The following is a 25,696-nucleotide window of genomic DNA, read 5'->3' as shown; positions in this document are numbered from 1 at the left end:
AAGTTCCGAAAGGCGAAAATGCCGAAAACTCATAAATCTGACAAGTCAAACTTCCTAGAATGCAAAGATGAGAAAATTTAAAAATCTGTAGCATCGAAATTCAGAATGATCCAAGATTTTTAGTTCTGTGAATTTTTGGCTCGGTGAAATTTCACCACTTTGATATTTCTCTGTTTTGGATTTTCGATATTATCTTACGTTCAGACTCCTAATCATTCGGATTTTCAGTTTTGCCATTTTTTTTTACACCGAATCGTTGAATGAACTACGCTGTGTGAGTATATTTCAATCCTACAACTAATTACTTTATTCTTTCATCTTCAAACTCATGACTGGGAACCGCACACCTGACGCTTTTTTTCATCATAAAACCGATCCCATACTCATAAACAGATCTTTTCATGCATGGTTTTCTTCGTTCTTTCATAAGGAAGAGAATAGCGCACGAGAAATCTGATTTTATTTACATTTGGATAATGAAAAGCCCATTCAAAGACTAAAAGCCGCGTAGCGGTAGCGGCGCTAAGCGTAGTTCAAAGTTCGCGTAGGGTGAGTTCTGACCCCAGGCATGGCTTACAAGGTTAATCTTTGGACTTTTACTCTATCGAAACTTTATTTTTCTGAATTTTTGCTCGATCGTAACTTTACTTGTCGAAACTTGACTCTGTCGTAACTTGAATTTCCGGAACCTTGCGTACCGGAACTTGAGCCGCCGGGTTTCCGACAATTCGAAGCTTTCTTGTTTCGTAAAAGTTTGATCTCTTCACTCCAAGTTTCACCACCAAATAATTCTAAATCAGTCGCTTCCGGAACTTTACTAAACAACATTTCTAATACAAAATTATATTAATATTTCTAATTAAAGGATGTCCCTTCTGTTTGAATACGTTTCCTAGTCGAAGATGTGTAGCTGAAATAGTCGAAAAAAGCTGCGTATAATTTTCTTTCTCATTTCTAATTTTATAGGCTATTTAAGGTCAAGTTTTTATTTAAAAGAAAAATATCTGTGTTTCTAGCTTGGCACATATTAATGCAAACTCATAAACCTTGAAAATTATTACGTATCCACTGTAATGGGACATGCGTACAAATTTTAATATAGGTTCAGGAAAATTTTGGAAAAAATTAGACACCCTAGTTGAAAGGTAGAGAATTGACATCGGTCGAAGAAAATTTCTTTTTACACCGTTAGATTTAATTCCGTTGTAAAAGGGTTACAAACTGAAAGTCGATTTGTTATTTAAAAGCCGCACAGGATTGCAGTGATTGACAAATAGTTTCGAACGAGTTTCAATAAAATTTCACTCACATTGTACAAGAGTAAATAATTCTCAAAGCACTCTTTAGTGTATTTAATTGCCATATGAAGCTTTAAAAGATACTGAAGTTATGAACAAAGACTTGAACATTAATGTTTCGTCTCAAATCGTTTCGAAGTTGTTAGAAACCTAATAGACACGTTGGATTTCACTTTACGACGGCTCATTTTATTGAGAAGACCATTTTCTACAGTTTCACGAAAACGGATTTATGGTACCGGTGGTATGTTGTAGAATGTTGAATATCCAACGATACCAACACGATAAAAATATTGTTCGAGTGAATTTGTTGAAAATTATATTCTACAATTAAAATGAACCATTGTAGAATGAAATTAAACGAATTCACTGCATTTTTTCAACCATTTTGGAGTAATTAAAAATACATATATATATTTAATTATTATATTATAATAATTAAATATATTTTGTCTGTAATTCCAATACGTATTTCCTATTTTTGTGTTTTTGAAAGAGATCTTCGTAGCCAAAGAATACGATAATTTGATAAATACTCAATGTACGATTATCCCGTAATAAGATTAACAAAAACTCTCAACTTTGGCGAAACTGATGATGTTTCACTTTTTGTCATCATCCGACAAAATTTACTATTTATACAGACATTTTTCAACCGTGATATATTCCAAATTCTGACAATTGAAAAAATTTCGAGCTTCCCTTAAATAGTAATCTTGCGTTTTCTAGAATCAGAATTTTTCTTTCTTAGCAATTCTAAGCAGCGTATCAGTACGTAAGAAGTAAGAAGAATAACCATTAATGAAAATATAGTGACAGTAAACACTGAAGGTTTGCGAAAGAAGACGTCATAAAACGAAATAAAACGAGCTGACATTATTTACTTATTCAATCGGGCAAAACTTTGATTTCGCAACGCTAACTCTGATTAAAAAAAATCACACGCAACAAGGAAACGACTGAAGAAATTTTTCGCAAAATAATTCCATGACATTTCCAAGTTTTCCAGTATCGAAAAACCTAGTTTCACCTGAAATTTTCGAAATTCAATTCGAATCGATGAGAAACATAATGTACAAAAAAGCCAATTTTGGCCAATTTGTTTTCTCGACGAAAAAAATTCAACTTGTTACCTCGAAAAATCATTTCTAATTCCCATGATAGAAAACTGATATTTTCAGTCGTTTTCACGACCAAATAAAAAATTCCCTGACATTTCCACGTTTTCCAGATTATCCAGGTGCGCGGCCGCCTTGGAGTATCACTCAAGCATTAACGAATTATTCGTAACGAATGGCTGCGATTGTTTAATTAATTTAAATTTTTTTAATTTCAATTAAGCTCGATGAAATTCGCAACCGATTCCGAACGAATTCGTTCGACTTTCGCAAACGCGTCGTCGTCAGACGTGATTGGACATGTTGGATTTATGTTGTAATCACTCGCGCGCCTCCATCGTCGGCCAATCGTCCGTTACGTCACTCGGTTTAAAAGCCAAGAAAAGTTATGTGACACCGGGTCGTCGAAGCTGCGGGTGACTCAACTTCTGCAAACGTTTTTGCTCCTAATTTCATTTCGTCGTTGTGAAAAATCCTCCAACGCCAAATTTTCAAGCCCATTGATATAGTCCAGCCAAAAACTCAATTTTCTTTCACGATAATTGGAAAGAATTTTCGCGCCAAGGAAATAGAATAAAAAAACTGCAAACGAAATTCAGATAATTTTGAGAAGAGGTGGTTTTCAATTTAGAAATATTGGCAGAATTTCTCTAACAACTTGACCGTGTGACGAAAAAAAAACATGTGTGATAGGTACATTTTTACCTCAGTTGAAATCAATCTTTTGCGAAATATTCGATTTTTTAAAAAAATTTGAACTACTCACTCGAGGAAATAATCGTTAAGTCTGAATTATTCGGCTATCGAAGTATTTGCACGATTTAATGGTCAATGATATTATTTTTCAGAATCACGTTTAATCCGAACGATAGAATTCGAGTTATTCAAAAATTTAGTTCGTGATAACGAAGAGAACGAGCGATGAATAGCAAATTCTGTCTTTAGAATACATTATTTGGCATAATAACAGAATTCTTTTTTTGACAAAGAGGAATTAGATGTATCGATGTGAGAATATAAAAGAGAGAAACCAAAAATAATTAGATCATATTTTTTCATTTCGATTCGACAAAATTTAAAAACAAACTATGCATAACATGACGAAATCAACGAAACTCAATTCCTTGTCATATCAGTGATAAGAACTTCGTTTTTATGAGAAGAAAAAATGTACGACCTAATTATTCAGTTCCTCCTTCTTTCTCTGTACGGATTTGATAATCGGATCTGTTTTTGACAAAAAAAAAAAAGTCCAATCGGGTCTTCGACGCACTTCGGAACGCGCCTCAACGGAAAACGTCGAGGTTCCCGAGGACGTGCAGTGCTTTTTATGCTTGGCATTCTTCCAGGCCAAATATTATTCGCCAGAGCCGTATATTCGCGTCTCTGCACTGTACGCTAGAACAAAAATAAGTATTCGAGATAATAAGAACATACCTACCGGGATCACCGGACGTCGTCTCAACAGTCGATTGGAAAATAATTAGGAAAAAACCATCAGCTGACCCCGCAATTATCAACTTCCGGCCGCTTACAAACGATCAACTCGATTTATCGTTGTGTAATTGAGAAAGCTTGCGGGTGTGAAATGATCTCTGCCAAATATCTCGGAATCATCGATCTCACGTGAATTAGAAAAAAAGTTGTTGGGTGTGAGTGTATATCTGAGGTTAAGGATATGTAGCACTCCTAGCCTTACCGACAGAGCAAACTCACCCTTTTGCTTCCTGTATTAAGGAACAACACCACCGTGACCCCCTGTTTTTTTTTTACATTTTTCAACAATTTTTTTGCTGTGGGAATAATAAGAGATATTCTAAAAATTTTTTTTGAGTTTTTTTCCTTGTTTATTAATCCTTCGAAAAACATTTTTTACATATTTTTCACACCGCATGGTGGTGCTGGGGAAGCTCCCGCGTCAGGTGCTGTTGTCTCCGCAGTGGTTCGCGGCACGCAGCAAAACTCTCTTCAACGTCGACTTAAAAAAAAATACGCAGTGTTTTCGTTAGTTATATGATATTTTGAAGTTTATTACGTAGGGATTTGGAAAAAAATTGATTTTTAAAAAATAGGCACGCTTTTGAAATTAAAGAATGATTTTTGAGCAAAATTTCTCGTCAAAAATAGGCTATAACTTTTATTATTACTGAGATATCGAAAAAAATACCATGTAGTACATTAGATAATCTATTTTCATTGATAAATTAAAAATTTGAAGTCGATCGGATAAAAATTGCTCGAGTTTTGCTGCGGGCAGCAATCAAAAAAGTAGTTTCGAGAAAAACGCGTTCAAAGTTTTAGGTTTGTTAATTTGTCCCACTCCGGAGGCAAAAAAATCGTTGATATTGCAACTGATATCGCGGTATTAGTGTTCAATGATGGCCTGAGAAGCCTCATGAAACTTCTGGAGACGTTGGGGATAATCATCGGCCCAAATTGTTTCAACTTTTGCGTTGAGACCGACGCAGCGCTGCGTCCGCTCCACAAAATATTCAATATCTACGAAAATAATTATTTTTTCGACCTGGGTCCAACGGCATCTTAATCTTAAAAGTATTTTAGATTTTTTTAAATGGTTTTCAAAAAATCGATTCTTTGAAACCGTCGCAATGGTATTGTCCCTTAAATAAACAAACTAACGGAAAGGGTTCAAACTAAAAAGAAATGGGGTGAGTTTGCTCGGTCGGTAAAGGTAAGAGTACTACATAACCTTAAGAACCAGGCAACAATATAAATCAGTCTGTGAAATTGGGGTAACGAATTGATTCTGAGGCTATTTTAAACTCCATGAGAAAAAAGATTGGCCTGAATCAGAAGTTAGAAAACGAAAAAATACCGTTTCAAATATCGCCAGCAATCGTGGTGATCACCTACGAAAAAACATTCAGACTATGTCATATTTGAAATTAAATCGATCTCACTTGGAAAACACGCGAAACAAAATCTTTGTATGAATAATAAATAATAGTCGTGTCAAAATTGGTGAAAGGTTTAAAGATTCTAAAATTAAAAGCACATATTTTTTTTACTGTTATTGAACAATTCGACTTCTATCTAATTCAGTCGAGAACTCGATTAATAAAAATATATAAAGGAAATGTATTTCCGTTATTTGAATATTCCCGCGCTTTCTCAAATGATGTTAAAGTAGATCGCGATACATACGGCAGAGAGAGAAGGATAAAAATGTACACGCGGCAAACATGGGAAATCCAAGGATAAACGTAATTATACTGAATCATTAACTAACGAATTAATTAATAAGGTTCGTAGTCAGGTGTTGACACCTTAATTATAAATTACATTTAATGTCGTTTCTTTGTTACAGCTTGCAGTATTGAAATATATAATTAATGTATAAATAAGGAAAATATCAAGTTAAATACAAGGAATATATTATTAAATATCGACTACCAGCATTATATGGTCTATTCTGATATGAAAAACTTGATATATATTGCAAAGGTATGACATCATTATTTCAGGTTACAATTATAATTGTAAGATAATTTTACACGGAGGAGAATTAAATGCCTTTAGACTTTAAGGCGATTGAAATCGTGAAGCAACCGCGTTTTCTAGGCACACGAGTCTTCCTGGATCATCAACCCTGTCACAGAAGCCGTATCAGCGTTCAACATCGAAAAGGTTTCCCGCTTTCGACGTTCTACGCACGTAGTTTAATGATATCGATTAACATTTACTGTAATATAGGTATGACGAAGAAAGTTTTCTGCATTTCAAGTACATATTTGTATTCAAAAAGTTCAACTTCTCGCACATTTATTTACAATATGTTTTTTTTTTTTTTTCACCATCAGAAAAATTATCATACATTATGATCACCGTAATGTAACAGAACTTTCGTCAAGTATTCTGTGTCGGAAGAAAAATAATTTTTTTTATTGTATAAAAAAATATTTTACTCACACTGTTAGACTTGTTTGCAATCAATTAAAATTTTTTTATCGTTTTTGCTGGAAAAAAACAGTTTAATTGACGGCTACAGATTTCAACATCATATAAATTTTGACGTCAAGTTCGGTTTTTTCATTGGATCGAGGCGTGTCTTTTAATTTTTCCCACTTCTTTCTGTCTCAATCTTTATTCAATGACGGTATGCAATAGTTGAAAATATTTCAAACTGCGACAATACATCACTCTTAATTTTACCTTCAGATTCTCCGTCACTAATTCACTTTCAATACAAAATGTCGACGGCTAATTTGATGGAAAATTAGTATCAATAATAATTTTTTCATTCGCTATTCTCCTGTAAATTTAAAATATCAAGTGCAAAATTTTTTAATCGAATTGAGTTTTTTTCTAATTTGAGCACTGAAAAGGGATCGCGGCGAATGCAATCTCAAAAGTTTGAAACCTCACGGACATTTTTGTCAGATTTCACAAAACTGTTCGTTGATTCTCGAAATAATGATTACGATGCTCTGTAAGTGCACGTTTATATCCTCGCGTTCACTTAACTTATACGGGGTTTCTACGTTTAACGTGACCTTTGACAAGGAAAAACGGCGGATCCATATGCATGAGCAAGTATATATTTTTCATACTTACGCTCAAGCATTAGCAATGCGGAATTTCAACCGCGCGCTTCAACTTGCTCTTCTTACCGACCGAGCAGGTCGGAAGTTATTGTAATTAAGTAGCGGACTGTGAACCCTTCCTTGGGCCCCGTGGTTAACATTTGACCGCCCTGCGAGGAAACTTACCGTCATTATCAGGCCTGCTCGATTAGTGCATTTCGTTATACGCATTAAATTCCAAGAGGAATACAGCGATCGCGTTTTAACCACACGGTTCGACCAGCTGCGAACGAAGTTTAAAATTTCGTTCTCGAGCATGATTCTAGTGGAGAAATTTAACATCCACTGAGAAAACAGTTTATTCATTGTTAACAAACATATATTTGGATATGGCAAATCAAATGTTTTGTTATTATTATCAGATTGAAGTTGAACCAATTAATGAACGCCAGAAATTTGCTGATAGTTAACCAATCATATTTGGCTCGAATAAAATTTCATAATAATAACGAAACATTTATTTCGCCATATCAAAATATACGTTTGTTAACAGTAAACGAACTCTTTTCTGTTCGTGTCATAATTTCGACCTGGATTCGACATGGAAGTGTTATGTAATGTATACCGAAACTCCATGAAAATTATCCAATTTTTAGGCCTTCGAGCTTCACTGTTTGTACAGAAAAATATACTCGATCAGTTTTATCATCTTTCCGGATTAAGTCTTTGTTTTTGAACTTTCAGTACTAATTGTTTCGTAAGAGGAAGAAATTTGACCTGATGTATTTTATAGTATAAAAAAATCTGATCTCTCCGTATATTAAATATATTTTCAGGTAAGTTCGAAACTACAAAAAAAAAACAAAAAAAAATTGGTTTTGTGTTACATTTTTAGTTCTGTATACGTGAGGGAGATGGAAATAAATCGATTTTATTTTTCGTCTATTGAAGTAGATATTTCGTAGTATCGTATGTTATTATATAGAACATAAATCTCAGAAAATTGGAGATTCCTGTAATATTAGATACCGATTTAATTATGATCCCATTTTCATGAAACTGTAAGAAATTCAGAACCAACTCCAAAATTTCTATCTATTAAAAATAAAAGTTGGAGAAATTTATTCTCATTCCTTTCATAATACATGGGGCTAAAAATTTGAAGGTGATAGAAACTAAGTCCGAAAACGTGTTAAATTGATTACAGCGTTTCTCGTAAGAGGCAAGGCTGGAGGTCCTAAAAATTGAAGAATATTCATAGCGTTTACTTCAACACATCCTAATTACAGCCGGGTGGCAATTTTTTTTTTTTTTTTTTCGTTCGGACCATATACATACATTTTATTCACTGTCAACGACGTTGATCTTACTAGAAACATCCGAAACTTACAATCGTCGAGAGTCTACGAGATTATTGTCAACTCGTTGACGGAATAATCGAAAGATCAAATTCGATCACAATTTACGATAATTTTGTTTTTTGCTTCCTTTGTAAAAATTACGGTACAGGTACTCAAAATATTACAAATTGAGATTTGTGCATCAAAGTTGATTCAAATAACGAATAATCAATATATTATTTAAGAAAAAAAAATGAATAAATAAATTTAAAAAAAAACATGAGAAATACGTGTCCGTTATATTTAAACTTACAAAAATCACAATTTTCATACATCGTGATCTTCCCTGGAATCTTTTTTTAGTGGTGAAAGGTTAGGTCGTTAATCCGGATAATAACAATTCTAATCTTGCTATGTGTAATCGAATTTCTGACGTGCGTTAAAATTTATTAAAAACACCACTTAGTGGCATGTAATGATATGTACCTGCAGGACGTGCAACACCGGTTATGAATTGCAGATAATTACACGTTCCCGCGTGGTCTTTTCGTATTTCATAATGTTAATTTGAGTCGAGCACTCGAAGCGAAGTACCTTGCCAGTCATAAAATTAAAAATACGACGAGATGCGATTCGACACGTGGGTACGTCGATGCTTTTACAAAGAAAACCGGTACGCCAGAGACAATAAATAATTGCAACGAAGGTGTACACCTACCGGTGATGTAACGAATATTCCCACATTTCTTGGCATTCGCATTCGCAAAAATCGGGCGAATATTTTGCGAATGCGATTGTCGCAAATACTTCGTATTTTGCATTCAGGAATCGTGAAGATGATATTAAATAAGACGAAAAAAAACTTTGATTTACTCATCTTGAAAAAATTCTTTAATCACACTCTAGCCTCGACATTAATTTTTTTCTCTCAACAATTTGTTGTTAAATAATCAAACTTAATCAATCGTCAACTTTTGGCCGTAGAAAAATGGTGCGAGATTTGAAAATATGTGTTCGCATCCGCATTCGCATTCCCGAGTATTAGAAAATTTACATTTGTTACGTCACAAATATCTACTCGCAGAATGATCGTTGTCTCTATTCGTGGGCATGCATCAAATTACGTGTATGCCTGACACATTTGTGCACACAAATATCTGAGCATCCGTTTAAAAACTTTTTATTTGCAAACAGTTCGAAAACCACTTGTAATTACAACGAAATTCAAATGCCTCTTTATGGCTGCTGCAACATCGGCCGATTAACCTCGCGTATTAAATTCCGAAGAGACCTCATTCCTGCAGACGTTTTATAAATTTTCATCCTTTAATCGCAAGTATACGAAAAGCTAGATAAATGCTTTGGACAAATATGCGGAAAACCGGTTTTGGCCCATCTTTACGAACCTAAACCTAACCTAACCTAACCTAACCTAATCTAACCTAACCTATAACCTAACCTGACCAAACCCAACCTAACCCAACCTAGGCTAACGTAACTTGACCTAACCTAACCTAACCTTACACAATTTTCTCGTATTACTTAACCGAGTGAATTGCAAGTGAACTTAGTCTTATTATAAACGTCTTTCGTCTGTTACAGCTACAGAAAAAAGGCAAGTGGACCGTTGCAGTGGAATAAACAGAAGATTCATCAGAGATGACGAGAAATGAAAATTTTCAAATCAATACTGAAATCTTTTAAACCTAGGACCCCGCATAATTCTTACGGCCTGCTAAAATCATTTGTCTTATTCTATAAAATCGAATTTTTCCCAGCGAAAAATTCATATTAGGTTTTTCTCGCATATAATATTCTATTTTTCAGCCTTTCAGCTCTCGAATAGCAGCGTGATGTTTTTTCTTTTTTTTTTTTTTTTTTTTGTAGAGTCGCAAAAATTTTGGTAAACTACGCAAAACAGGTTCTTGTTCCATTACTTGACAATTTTTCATGCTAATTTTATACTATTTTATATGGAGTGGAACATATCTTATGGAATAAGTCGTATTTTCTGTACATATTTTTTATTTATTCCTAAACATGTTTTCCGAAATGTACAATAAACGTTTGACGTTCAAGTTTCGGAAGAATTTACTTTACGAATCATAACGAAATCGATTCTGGCTGTGGCTATTATTTAAAAAAATTGTAAAAAGTGTAAAAAGAAGTTTGACTTTCGTTTGAATTTCTGAAGAAATTACACAATTTTGTTCACAATCGATTCGTCTGAAAAAAATGATCAATATTTCATCAAGATTTCAAATTTCATAAAGAATGTCTGTATATTTTTAAAAGAAAAAATAATCAGCAAATAAAAATGTCACATTCATTCGCATTTTTATCTTAAGAGCGATACGCCAGAATCCAGAAATTTCCCTTTATTCATGTATCGATTATTGCAGGGCTGGAAATGATTTTCTTCAACTTATTGCAGAGTGACGTATAATATTTTATCAGCAATCCTCTGAAAATTGTCAAATATTTAAAAAACTGTTCAAACTTTACATAAATCCTTAGAAATGGGATGAAACCGTTTCCGTTTTCGAAAAAAAAACCCTCACACTCTGAATACTAGATTAAGCAAATGAAATATGACTGGTATTGTAGACATGAAAATAGGCGTGTAAACTAATCGCAGAAGCTCAAAGAGCCATTTTTCAATAATTTACAAGCGAACTTGCAGAGTTTCGAGATTTCATCATGTGATGCAAGAAGAGCTGCAACAATCTACGAACATTAAAACTAACTGCGTCTGTAAATCACCTATGGATCCGGTACTTCCCCAGCATTATGTTTGATAAATCGATATTGCGATTGGATTCGCTTTGTTATTTAAAATCCATCAGCGTTAACGACACCTTATCGAGTCATTCAAACCTTATTTGTATATATATACATATATATATATACATGTACAGGTACATACAAATTTTGCTGCTTTAAACTGTTTAAACTGTTTGAAAAAAAAAAAAAACTGTTGTAAAAAAAAAAAAATGTTTAAACTGACGATTCCGAATCACTTTTAACTATTCACCATTATTTCTCCCTCGAAGTCCCTTCCCGAATTTTTTCAAGGAAAAAAAAACATAGAAAATCTCATTGATTTTGTGTACAAAATGGAGAAAACAAAAGAAACTTGTAATAGTTTATTAGATTGCGGTAAAAATGGAAAATTTAGAAAATAATCATTCGTCATAAAATCTTTACGATCGTACCAATTTCAATAGGAAAACCTAGAAGTAATTCGTTAAGAATTTGTCCAAGAATGTCGCAAAGAAGTCTTCAAAGCTTTGGAACGCTTTTCGATAAATATCAGTTAAAAATTGTACGAATTGTATCCCAAATATAAATCGAGAAAGTTTAACTTCACGAATGACAAGTAAAACCTGTGATTTTATCTGCAAGAACTCGCGACGTATTGAAATAAAATATTGTCGAAGGAGGAATTTCTGACCACTCAAACAGCGAACAGTGAACTTTTAACAGATGACAACGCATGAAAAATCACTTCAAGCGTTACGAATAATTTTCTAAAAGTTACTACATGTAGTCACTAAGCGACCACAGTTCGAAAGATGATATGATGCATTTATTTGCGATATTTCGAGATTCACTTTCGTAAAATTGGCGCAAAACTCCAACCGCGAGAAATGCGAGACGCGTAAAATGCGTCGGAGTGACAGTATTTTTTTTTTTTTATTTATTCTGTTTTACTCTCGAAAAAAATAAAAATGTGCGATAATACAGAGCCGAGAATTTGGAAAGTTGGCATAAGTCTTGGATGCGATCCAGAAAAGCGTGTGGCAGCGACGCGACTGATGCAGTCTGGAGAGTTTCGAGTGCCGGGGAAGATTTTCGAGGGTTTTTGCATGTTGTCACTTCGAATGACACGGAACTGATGCTCGAACCCGAAAATATGTTTGCTGTCAGGGAAAACACGACGTAGGTATTATAAACCATTAGCGGCGGCATCGGCGAGTCGATCAGACGACGGACGGCGGTTATTGCAAATCAATTTGTAATTACACATTGTAGGAAAAATCTGAACGAAAATTGAATTTTGTTGGAGCGGAAGGAAATGCTGGAAACTATATAATTTCTGGATGAAATTTTACATTTCCGAAGGCGTTTCGGTCACACGCTAATTGGTCACACGTTATTGTGCTCAGTCAAGCTTTGTTACAATTTAAGATGGTATTGTGTAGTTTTTGAGGTCCCCGATTACGAATCTGAAATTAGATTTGGAAAATTCGAAATGGTGGATCTGATATGGCGAACAAAAACTTCAAATTTCGTCATATACGGTCGAAAAACTCTGTGCAGTGGTTTTCTGGGTCGATGATTACAAATAACAAATCAAATTTCAAAAATTCAGGGTGACGGATCCAAAATGGCGAAAATGGCGGACGAAAACTTCAAATTTGATCGAATAATTTGGTCATAAGGCTCTATATATTTGAAATTTTCGTCAGCCATATTGGATCGGCCATTTTGAATTTAAAAAATTCGATTTCAGATTCATAATCAGTGATCCCAAAAAACTTATAATTTGTGTAAAGCATGTTTAGAGAAGTGACTTTCTCGAAAATTAATTATTTCTTCAATTTACACGATTTCTTTTCACTCAATTTGTTTCTAACAGTAATAATTCACGTTATATCGCAATAATTATTCTTGAGTATTGAAAACCTATTATTATACTATCAGAAATAGCAAAACAACTACAAAGTTCTCGAAATATACAAACACTTGTAACAAGGAATCAATATTCACAAGTCTTAAAGAAGGATAGGAGAAAAAAAAACCTGCAGTAATGGATAAAACGAAGGAACAACGAATAATTATTTATCGTCAACGTCACAGCTAGAATCCGGTAAGAAATTAAAAAACTATTACTCTTTTTTTGTACACGTTGAAGTTTTCGTTTATGAAATTTACAAGTTTTTAATCGAATTCTCCGTACGATCAAAAGTGAAGAAATTCAATTTTAAAAGTAACTAGGATCTGTTTAAGAAATTCTTCACCCCTTTTCGTTTCTCTCAGTTTCTGACGCAAACTGCAGCCTGAAAGTCCAGCAGCATAACTTTATATACATACAATATCTGTTATTAGGAGTTTAAAAAAAACAGCAGCAATTTTTCTCTTATTGTTAAATCTCATCGGTTGAGTGGGATAAACAAGTTTGAGTAATTGAAAAAAAAAAAAAAATATTGTAAAACTTGATATTTACAGCTGTCTATCTTACCGACACGAGTACGAAGATCGGGTTGCCTATCCACAGGCTTTCAGATATGCATCGTCGAGTTCTGGAGCTCAAATCAAGACAGGTAACCCAAATATCGTAAATACCAAGCTTTTAAACAGAAATTGTTACGTGAACCAATTGAATATACAAAATTTATGCATAATATTAACTCCTATCTTTCTATGCTTGTCGCTTATACAGTCGAAATCGTTCCGGATACAACTTCTTGAAACAATCACAATCGATTTTATTATTCGCAGATCTTTAACGGTATCACATATCAATGGATCTGTTATCAATTTTTTCAACACTGATAACGTACAATTCTTACATACGAAAAAAAACAACATATCATTGTGCAGTTGAGAACCAATAACGTTTTATCCAGGATGAAACTGAAAAGCAATCAGGCAAATCAAAAGCTAGACTGCTGGTTACATCCAACTGAAAAGTTCTTCGAAAACTTCTAGTGACACGGCAAAGAGTTTCAAGGCACCGAATTTCAGCTGTAAACACGTTAATATTTCAATAACATCGGTGAAATTACGTTATAATTTTAGTATTCAACTAAAGGGTCATTTTTTCTAGTTAAATTCTGACAAACGATAACGCATTTTTTGTAGAATCGTAAGTTTTATTTATCATTTGTAAATTACAACGATTGCTTGCATCTGATTTTTTTTATTATCTGACGAGCTGACGAATAAAATCTGTCGCAAATAATTCGTGAGAAATTTATTAACGAATAAAAGGAGCTCATTTTTACCAAAATATGTTTTTTTCTGGAGACAAAATAGCCACGTGTTTACAGTTAAAGGCCAAAGTTGAAAGATATTTATCTAGATCACAATTTACCTTTTTTCAATTGGTTTCAACTGAATCAACTTCAATCCCAACCTTGAAATATTTATTATTTAAGTTGAAGTTCCTAATTTGAAAAGTTCGGGAATCGCCTGATTCCGAATTATTTGGTGGCAAAAGTTGAAGCAAAGAGATCAAACTTTTACGAGACAACAAAGTTTTTAATGGTCGGAAACCCGACGGCTCAAAGTTCCAGAGTGCAAGATTCTGAAAATTCAAGTTACAATAGAGCAAAATTCCGAAAAGTAAAGTTCCGACGGAGTAAAATTTCGAAAATTAAAACACACTCACGCAGAGTAGTTTACTCAACGAGTCGGTGTAAAAAACGAGAAAAAAAATAAAAATCAGAATGACCAGCATTCCGAGCGTAAAAATATGGAAAATCCAAAACAAAGAAAGACCAAGGTGGTGAAATTTTACTAAATCGGAAATTAACGGAACTGAAAATTTTCGATCAATCGAAATTTTGACGTTCCAGATTTCTAAATTTTCTCATTTTCGCAGTTTTGGAACTTTGATTTATGCCCTTTCGACATTTTGACCTTTCGGAATTTTGCTCTTTCAGAACTTTGAGCGACGAGTTTCGGACCATTCGAAACTTTGATGTTTCGTCAAAACTTGGCTTCGTTACTTTCAAGCTTCGCCACCAAAAAACTAAGAATTTGGGGCCTTCGGTACTTTTTAAATTCGAAATTTCAACCCCGACCCCTTCAAAAATAATCGTAGCGTGATCGCTCCAGAATTCACGCGCATTTCCAATTTGCCAGAGTCATTACTCACACCTGTCGTCTTTAAGGGGCGAAGTAACGCGATGGATGACAATGCGTGATGTTTAGAGGGTGCGCCCCGACCCTTATTTTCCGGAATATGAACCGACGAAATTAGGTGCGGCGCCATGGGTTGTACGGCACGCAAGAATCGACGCCTAGCAAAAAGCTGCTGAGAAAAAAATCCTCACAGTTCATGGATTTCAAAAATTTTTCCTCAAATTTATATTATTGGCATATTTACAACACCAGTCACGATATTACACCTGAATTTGTCGTTGCAGCGTTAAAAAATCCAGATCAAATTTCACTTCGAATAATAATTATCTACCAAGTTTTGAGGTTTTTAGCATCTCCAAGTTTCATTTTTCTCTCTCGAAGATTTTCACGAAAACAATCTTGCGGCCTACCGAATTGTGAACAAAACGCAGCTGTGAAAACTTTCCCACATTTGTATGACCCTCCGAAGAGTAGATTTTTCGAATTACAAAATGCTTTTGATCGGACGGAGCAGAATATTGATTTTTTTACTCCTTCTCTTCTATGTAATTCAATTTTGCAGTTAACTTATTTAACAAGAAACCTTCTTCAGCTGATCGAGAATCCCCCAAGATTTTTTTTTTTATTTATTTATTTTTTTTTTTGTTTTTATTTAGATTTGCATTAAAAATGATACTCGAGACTTGAATAGGTTGAATTAGAAAAAGTGTTACTCTTTTTTTGAGCCAATACTTGAAACCTTCGGACAAATCTTGGTAGTGAAATAATTCACACAGGTATCTAAAGTCTTCTTTAACTGATTGAAAATCCCCGATATTTTTATTTAAATTTGCATCAACGATGATACTCGAGATTTGAAACGGTTGATTTATGAAAATTGTTCATGTATTTTCAGCAAGTATTTGAAGTCTTCGCACAAACCTCAGAATCAAAATAATTCACATAGATATAGCCGTTGCGGTGTGAACACATAAATACGTAACATATTGTTAAAAAATGTCTGTTTCAAGGGTTGAAAAAAAATTCTAAAATACGGAAAAAGCTCCCTAACTAGTTTTTTCACCTGTCGGCCCAAGTCCTCCAATATTCCGGAAGTTTAGCGTATGTGAAAGAAACGTAGACAAATTTAAGGCACGACCTGTACCTGATTTTCATTCTTATCTCCGTTCTTCAACAATAATCCAACAATCGCACTGAATAACTGTAAAACGAGTAAGCATATTCCAAGTGCAGCCGCCACTCATAAACCTGTAAAAACTAATGCTAAGACTTTCAAACATAGAATAATTTTTATTTGCAGTTACCACGCAGTCCTAAATTGTTGTCATTTCTCATCGTTGTTGAAAATAATTCAGTTCTGGGAAAGAAATGAAAAGAAGCTTCGTAACTGTAACCAGGAAATTTATCGCGTCTAATTATTTTATATGATTGTGACAATTCGCGCCATATTTTGTTACGACTATTTACGATAATTTAAAGCCTTGTTTAACTAACAAAATGTGGTTAACCAAGCCAACGGTGAGTTTGTATGTTGCTGTAACAAAAAAGTGTAATATCGGCAGCTGTAATAACGCTTAAACTTGCAGCGATTTCATTTTTCTTTTTTGAAACTCCAAAAGTATTACTTCATAATAAACCGTGGCAAATAAAAACAATTCAGTTTAGGGTAGAGCGCATGATTAAACCGTCGCATTTTTCAGGAAATCTATTATAAGGATATTAGGGAGGTGTTTGCAATGCGAACACCGCACGAACGATGTTAAACACGCGTCATCCGCGTCATCGTCAAAGCTATTGTTTGATCTTGCAGGCACATGTCGGTCTCTCGTAATTATTACTTCATTAGCCAATTTAAAGCTCAAGGCTGTAATATACAATATTACACGCACGTTTAACAGTTTGTTTGTACTGCGTAGCCGGCTTGTTTTTCTTTCTTTCTTTTTATTCGTGTCTTTGTGTAAACATTACAATATACATACGTATATGTATCATGCGGCTGTAGATATTTTTATACGCATGATTGTTATCATGTTGAATATTTGCATTATACATGTTTAATGCCTGATTATAAAAACGTTCCAGCATTCACTAAAAAAAGTCGCTTTCTGAAATGTTAGACGCGTTTCTGCATTAAAGCTTGAAAAAATTATACAATAATCTAAACGTTTCCAAATCATCGACGCCTCGCATTTCAAGTTTGTAATTCGTGTGAGAGAAATTCTTATTCGCATATTCAGGAAATTATAAGTGACACACTTTTAAGCTTCGTTTTGACCATTCATAATTTTTTTCTGAAATTTATTCATTGGTTCAGGGCAAAAGTGCAGAAAATTCAAAAAATGAAAGAGTTACAACATCGAATATTCAAAAACCCAAAAATCTATTTATTATAGGATTTTGAAATGTAAAAAGTCTTAGTAGAATGCCAAAATATACAAAGGATAAAGAAGAATTCTAGAGATTCTATGTTTTGGCTTTCTTTACATTGATCGTTTCATATTTTGGCTTTTATTTACCTCACTTATATATATTTTGAAATTTTATGAATCAGTATTTCACATTTTTTCAAATTCGATATTGTAAACCTTACATTTCTCGATATTTATTTTTTTGTTTTTTCTCCGCCCTGTTTTTATTCATATTTAAATCGTGATTCATCTGGCAGATTTTAGTAATATAATGAATGGAGAAAAAAAAAATGAATACCCAGCGGATGAAAATACTTTCTTTCAAACTTACCTACAAGAGTTGAAGAAACTCGGAATATGAAACAGGTGAAAATAAAAGTATTAAATACGAATTAAGGAAGGATTCCATGTAAGCACTTATTTTTTTTAACCCCATTACCTAAAATTTTTTTTTCTAAAAACCTGTAAGAAATTTTTGGGTCCGAATTTTTTTACCGCAAGATATTACAAAATGGCGGCTGTGAGCACAATAGTGTAAAAAGTTTGTTTTTTTGCTGTTAGATGTGATTTTTAAAGTTCCAATTATCCGAAACAGAAGATTCAAAAATATTATTAAAGTATATGAGTACAGCTACGGTCCGAACTACGATCACTTTATTTGGTTCGATAGAAATCATTTAAGGGACCACACTATAGACAAAAAACTATACTATAAGAAATTGCAAATCATTGTAATATCGACATGATTTTAGTTCGGGCAACAATCACACTTTCATATTTTGATAATCTTTTTGAATTTTCTGTTTCGGACAACTGTAAACATCAAAACCCTCGTCAAAAAGCAACAAACTCACTTTTTAGGCCATTACATCTGCAGTCACAGTTTTCTAAAATCGTGCATCAGAAAATTTTTGAAAGACAGTTCACATTTTATAAAATTGACCACAAAAACCTGAATCTGAAAATGATTGATTGATTTTTAGAAAACAAAAAACAACTAGAAAATGAGGTAAAAAAACAAGCACTGATACCGGAATACCCCCTTGAACACAACTGCGGATTCGGCGACGAGCGAGTCAAAACTATAAATCTTAAGGTCATGTGGCAGTCCTACCCTTACCGACCGAGCAAACTCACCCGTTTTCTTCCTATAATGAATTTTCGACGGTGCATCGTTCTTTCGTAGCCAAATTTAAGAAAGTTACTCATATCCCTAAAGTCGTTGAAAAAATTGGTATTTTTTTTTTTTTTTTTACATGTGTTACTATTTTCAGATTTCCCGCATTTCACGGACTAAAAAGTGCACAGCTGAGATCCTTCGCACAATTCCAGCAAGAATGAGGGGTAAAACGATCCATCGCAAGACAGTTTTCATACAATATTGAGGTCGGTAGACGAGAACTAAGAATTGCAATAATTTCGTGAATAAAATATATGCTCTCGCGAGCGTTTGCTCGGTCGGTAAGGGTAGGGGTACTTTACGACCTTAGGAAGCCATTGAAAGCTCATTGCACAGTCCAAGTCCACGGGACCTCGTTATCGAGTAGCAGTGTCCTAATCGTGATAACAAGACTAAGTGGCACCGTTGCTGCTGCTGCGCAGCTGTCTGATTCTGCGATGAGCAGAGATGGCCGGAGAAAGAGAGAAAGAGGATTTAAGAAAAGGAGAAACAGAGTAGAAAGAGGAAAAGACTGGTGGATTTTCAATCGAAATACAAGTGCAACTCGTAATGTCCCTGACCCTGGCGTCTGATCTATGGATCTATGGATTTTTGATGACTCGCGAGAAAGCGAGAAAAGAAAACGTACCTGGAAGAGCGGAATGACTGCATCTCATGTTCCCATTATGCACGTAATTCAAGTCAGCAAACGCTCTCTGCAGGCACATTTTGCACGTTTCAGAGGAATAATAAGTAAAATCCCGCGCCTCGCATAATTTTTTTTGAAAATATGGAAAAAGATGGATTAACTACCGAGAAATCGGTAAAAAATCTTGAATTTTCCAAGTAAAATAAAGTCAATTTAAGATTAAAGTCTGTGAAATTTACTTTGTGACGATGAGAATACACGTTTGTGATGTTTTTTTTTCTTCTTCGTAGAAAATGGAATATTTGAAAACGAAAAATCGCGAACATCAAAATGCATAATTAGGATACTGGAAAATTCGTCTGATGAATGAATATGAAAATCGATATTCAAAACATTATTTAATCAAATATATCTAATCACGAGGCTGGGAAATCGGACGTTTTGAATGTAGAATTTTACGAAAATCAATGTTGTAGAATAATCAATTATAGAATTACGAGAACTGGAAATCGGAAAGGTCGAAGTATGAAACGTGAGAATACTCAATTTCAATTTCTACGCTTTTTACATTATTCTATACTTCCAAACTGATCCGCGTTCAACACTAAAACACTCTACTGACTCCCAATCGTTAATCTACGATTCGTGATCATACGTCACGGCCTTTTCGAATTTTTTATCACGGTCAAAATTGTGCAATTCTGATACCAATATCGTAGTCGTTATCCGTTATCACAATTCTATACTTGAACTTGTCGTATTTCTGTGACATTTTCATGGGATAGCTTGAATTAAAAACCTATATTGTCCTAAATACTTGAGGTGTCTTAATTTTAGTTAAATTTCGAAGTAAGCCACGAAGAAAAAACTTCTACAAAATTCACGTCCCGACTCCCATCGATCAGTTGATTTCATTGGAAATTGAAAAACTTTCACTCTTCTTCATTTATAGGATTGTTTGCCTCTTTTATTCACAAATTTTGACAACGATTAATTATCCAGTTTTTACCGACAATTTCTTTTGCAGCTCGGAAGTCGTTGATTCGACCGAGTTTACTAAAAATAATTCACAATTAGTTCAGCTAAGAATTGACTTACAAACGAAGTGTATCGACTCTCTTGGAATCAACCAAGAGCAAATAGATGCACAATGACTGTTCAGGCTAGAAGATTCCAGCCACGCAGTTAAATTATTGACCGCACATGCAACGCATAGGTCAGCTTTATCGAAACTGTTGAATCTTCAATAGGCCGTCGTAAAACGACGACGTTTGACTGCAACGAGATAAAGAGCGGCATCATCGACGATCCGTGAAGCAACGTGTCGCAATCTAAATGTTACATACATCTCGATTGATTCCCATTTCAATTCAGCTCCGTGATACGATATTTTCAGGGTTTCGAAGAACATCTTTATCGTCTAATTATCATCATGGGATAAACAAGCAGAAAAATAGCTTGACAGAATAAACACGGCGAAGACGAGAACCGAACGTTTTTCTTCCGTTCTCATTCATGCCCCAAGTTGAGAATAAATTATTCCGTATCGAACATTGGGTGACTAAAAAAATCGTTTCAAAAAGCCAATTAGAGCGAACACGAATGAAAAAATATCTCCACTGTGTGACAGAGATGAATCTCGGCAAATTCGAATAAGGCAGGCCAATTTTAAAATACGTGCCAACAATTTGAGAAATGGTTTTGTAATAATACTGGGTGAGGAATTTTAACCCTTTCAGTCACAGAAGTCAGTGTGGTGGCATTCTTTTTTTTCCTCAGGTTTTTTTTTCTTAAAATTTCATACAAAATCCTGAACTTTCCATTCCAAAAAAACTGAATTGCGTGCCGAAAGGATCAAGTTGCCAAACGCGAATAGCTTGAAAATGTAGTATTTTCGAGAAAAATGTTTCAAACCAAAGTTTCATTATCTTCACAGCGGAATCTACTGGCTATAATTTTTATTCAGATCAGTGAAGGAGTTCACCAACATATAAGGGTAAACTTCGGTTTTTTTTTTTTTTTTTTTTTAATGATGCTCCAATTTTTTTACAGATTTGCATTTTGTGTGAGAACGTACGCAATTTTTGTTCTAATAATTTTTTTCATTTCGTCCAATTGTTGGCCAATTATCGAGCATTCTCAAAACTTGCGAAGATTTCACAAATAAATGATTTTCCGCACAAGCTACTTCAAAAATATGGTAAGCGGAATGGATTCCACACCATTCTGTTTAACTAAATAATCAGTTTAACACATGTTCGAAGGATATCATTTCGTCTCACCCTGTATAAGAACGTTCGCAATGATTGAACTCCGGTATTTTTTTATCAAAATGTGATGTTTACGAACTTTTTTTTTTTTGCCGTAGAAATATCAAAAGATAACCTCATGAAAATTTTACAAGCAGTGATTTTCAGAGTGTGTAAAAACATTTAAACCTTTTTTTCCTCTTCCTCTTGCTTTTGGTTCAGGTGATTTGTTCTTGAGACCGAGTTTTTTATTTATTTTTTTTTTTTTTTTTGGTTCACTATTTGGGACTCTACGGCTTCTTTGCCGAAGACTCACGAGTCGTGTCCAAAATTTCGAATTTTTCTCGATAAACATGAATGGAATGAAACGAATCTGCGGTAGTAAAAGTATTGATCGATATAAGTTTCAGTTTCGGAATCCAGAAAGACGTACGAGTACCTACGTATAAAGTATGTGGCTGTTATTGATCGCGTGTAGGGAAGCAGAAAAGAGATAGCTGGTATAGTCGTTGAGCTATTTAAGGAATTCCCCCGCAACACGAGATGGAAGCCAGGAAATACTTCGCGGCGTTTCCTACCTAGGAGATTAAAGCACCTGTTCGACAGGGTAGAATGAGAATAATAGATAATGGTCAATTTAAAAAGTACGCAATAGAGTGGAAAGGCGAGATTTTAAAGTAGCGGAAGTACAACCGAGACAAAAAGAAAAGTGTGAAACAAAAAAGAGCGCTTTCAACAAAATTTATTACTCGACCAATGATTTTTCCCTCAATATTTTTCATTCTTTACACAATTTTTTATGCGATTATATGCTATGTTTCAAAAAAGCGCTACTGAATTTTTTCAGATTTTTATCACCAGTCGTAAAGTTTCTACGATTATGCAAATGAAGAATATTCAGGAATTCTCGAAAATCTTACTTTCCATTTCGATAAAAATGTCCGAAATTTTGTACGGCAGAATAAAGTTTTAAAAATTTCGTGCAGAATTTTCGATAATTTTTCGGAAAATAACGGAACGTTGACACGTGGTGTTTCATTTGTACTAAATGTTTAAAGTGCGAGAGAAAAAATTCATGAAAAAATGACGGGACGGGTGTCAAAATGAGCGGAATGGCAAATATGATTTTTGACAACTTTTTGTTGACTTTTAAGGAATTACAATTTTTGAATGGATTTGAATAATCACAAAAAATTCACTGTTGGAGAAATAAAAATTGAAAAAATTCAAGAGTGCTTTTTTGAGACTGGAGAATCGTATAAAAATTGTAGAAAGAATCAGAGATAGTGAGGGAAAATCGTTGTTCGAAATGACATGGAACGGAATTTTGCTTCGTTACGATTCTTCGTTTTTAATTTAATATATGTATTACTATTTTAATTCGTACATTGCGGAATATCAGCTCAAAATACAGAGAATCACAGAACATAATTTTTACCAATAATTTGTACAGAGGTTAGAAGAGTACATTTGTTAATATAATTATAAAAATGAAAAAGTTTTAGCTTATCTGTAATCAAGAAGCATTGTATCGGTGTTTTTTTTCTTTGCGCGTAGACGAGATACTTCCTTAGTCGAAAATGTGGGAGTTCGTTAATTTGTTAAGAGATTGGAAAATCGGGAACTTGTATGCGGGAAAATCGTGATCTGGGTCACCCACCGGCAGCGCGAATTAACATCTGTGTGTGTTGAGAATCGTGCAAGAGTAGGTTAATTACTTTGAAATAGCTCTCCGCGACTTTATATGTTCCTACAGAGTACATATTCAAGATAAAGTTCTGCTTCGAGCGGTTCGTACGTACGTAAATCTCGTTTGAGTAATTCACCGGTTGAATCTCGGACGTGTATAATGCAAATGCAATGCCAACGCGAATGTCCGTACCTAACTTTCACTGTCACGAAGCACGTGATTGGCGAAACATAAAGAGCGAGTAAGCCGGGTCAATCTATAAGGAAGAGATAAATTGAAAGAAAAATTATTCATTATTATTATCGAATAGAATTTATTTGTAGGTGCGAGAATATAAATTCTAAGATTTTTGCAGTTGACTTTACCAACTCAATTTCAAATTTTCTGCTACATCGTAAATTATCCTCGGTACACATTTCTGTAGAAATTGAAACCTTCTGCTGTATTGCCATAGAATTAATCATCTTGAGCGTAAATTTTCAAATCAAATTCACCAGATTTGACCTAAGATCACATGTTTTGCACAGTCGAATATAAGGATGAGTGAAATATTTCAAGACCGGATTTTTTCAAAGATCAGCGGCATGTATTTATTTATCACCAAATTCTTGATATGATTGTGATTGTTATTTGCTGTTATCATAATTGCGGCGTCTTATCTCGTTTGAGGCCATGAAAGTTCGCCGTTCGTTCGACCGTCTTCGAAATTTAAATTAGGCTATAGTCGGCCGTTCTCGAGCAGCCTTGGCACGCTAGAAAAGTCAGAAAGAAGCCGGTCTAAATTTATAAAACGTTAATAAAGTGTAAGTCAACTTTCGATCAGTCTTATAGCACTTGCTGGAATGTTTATCTTGGCCATCATGCACTAGCTTTATGGCTCAGATTACCGTTTTATAACTCCGTGGATATCAGCGAATCGCCTCACGAGATCGAAGGAAAAGATTTCGGACACGTTGTACCGTTTCAATGAAATCGAAATTCAAAATATACGGTGCGAGGAAATTTTTTTTACACCAATCTCATCTGTCTAGAATGCGTTTTGTTTTTAACATTTTTTTTTTCTTCACTTGAAATAATTATTTACCGACAGTGAGATGAAAAATTTTAGAAATAAAATCTCTGGAAACGAGATGTAGAATCACATTTTTATCGACGATCGAAAGATAGGGAAGACAGCCATTTTTTTCTGCATATATCACTATCGATGTCTGGACGAAACGTGTTTTTGATATTTAAAGATTTTTCAAAAGCTTAAGAATATTGACAAGCCCAGAAACTGATACGCAAGGAGTTATGAGTATGGTGTCTGTTTTACCGACCGTACAGCGTTGTTTGGCTCTCGATCACGAACAATATTTAGTGGGAAGACCACGTCTTTATCAAATAACGGATTATTTTCGCGCTACTCTACAAATTAACCTTGAATCATTCTTTACAGCGCTCTAGTGTCTAAAAAACTAAAGCGTGCCTGTTTAATTAAGGTCATGTAGTACTCCTACCCTTACCGACCGGGTGACCGAGTAAACTCATTCTTTTTTTCCTATATTAAATAAACTGACGAACGGAAAGGGTTCAAATTTCATCATTTTCTTCAAGCATTCGAAATATTTTCGACAGTTTTAATATACCACCACTGATATCGGCAACTATATTAATAGAAATACAAAAGTGGAAAGTATTAAAATTATTCACAGAAGCTTAGATGATGATGCTTCGTTTCAGACCCCTTGAAAATGGTAAAAAAATATAGTGCGTATGATTCGTTAGATTTCGTATAACAACTTATTTGATTTAAAAGACCATTTTCAATACAATATCGCAATTTGTTAATCACAATCGATTTGGTGCAATGCTAAAAAATTGAACATTCAAAGATCCTAACATGATTAATAAAAAAGTCTTCGTATGGGATTGTTGAAAATATTCTGATAATTACGAAATGAGCAATTGTAAGGTACAATCGAACCAATCTGCTGGATCTCACACAATTCTGGATCAATTTACAACGAAACATACATGCAATACACATCGAAACTTTTGCTTGTAATTCCGGCAGGTACTTTTATTATTTATTTAATTTAAAAAAAAAAACATAGTTTTACCGATTGGGCATATATAAATGCGATAAATACTCATTGTGCGATTATATCGTAGTTAAATCAACAAGAAAAGTAACGATCTTCAGTTCATCACATGCTTGAAATGTAATTCACCTGAAAACACTTGTAACATTTTAGAAATCGATTTACAAAATTGCGTTTGAGTTAAGAAGATTGTTCTCAATTGAAATGCATTTAATTTTACACCCTGTAGAATACAAATTAACTCGAAGATTAAAAAAAAAGATCCCAAAGATGCCGTTGCTGTA

The 25,696-nt window shown here is 34.2% G+C and overlaps 1 protein-coding gene and 1 long non-coding RNA gene across 3 annotated transcripts in view; both read right to left on the bottom strand.

The window, feature by feature from the left end:
• The window catches only part of LOC124187153 (thyrotroph embryonic factor), a 219,627-nt gene that overhangs the window by 178,442 nt on the left and 15,489 nt on the right, over positions 1–25,696 (bottom strand). The gene's annotated exons all lie outside the window — the stretch shown is intronic.
• On the bottom strand, positions 4,335–20,906 carry LOC124187157. Its single transcript, XR_006871782.1, has 2 exons — positions 20,488–20,906; positions 4,335–4,394 (listed from the first exon to the last, which is right to left on the bottom strand). It is a non-coding gene; the product is annotated as an uncharacterized LOC124187157 (long non-coding RNA).

The sequence above is a fragment of the Neodiprion fabricii genome, chromosome 7 (assembly GCF_021155785.1).
Source record: "Neodiprion fabricii isolate iyNeoFabr1 chromosome 7, iyNeoFabr1.1, whole genome shotgun sequence".
NCBI lineage: Eukaryota > Metazoa > Arthropoda > Insecta > Hymenoptera > Diprionidae > Neodiprion > Neodiprion fabricii.
This window is presented reverse-complemented; position numbering and strand designations above follow the sequence as displayed.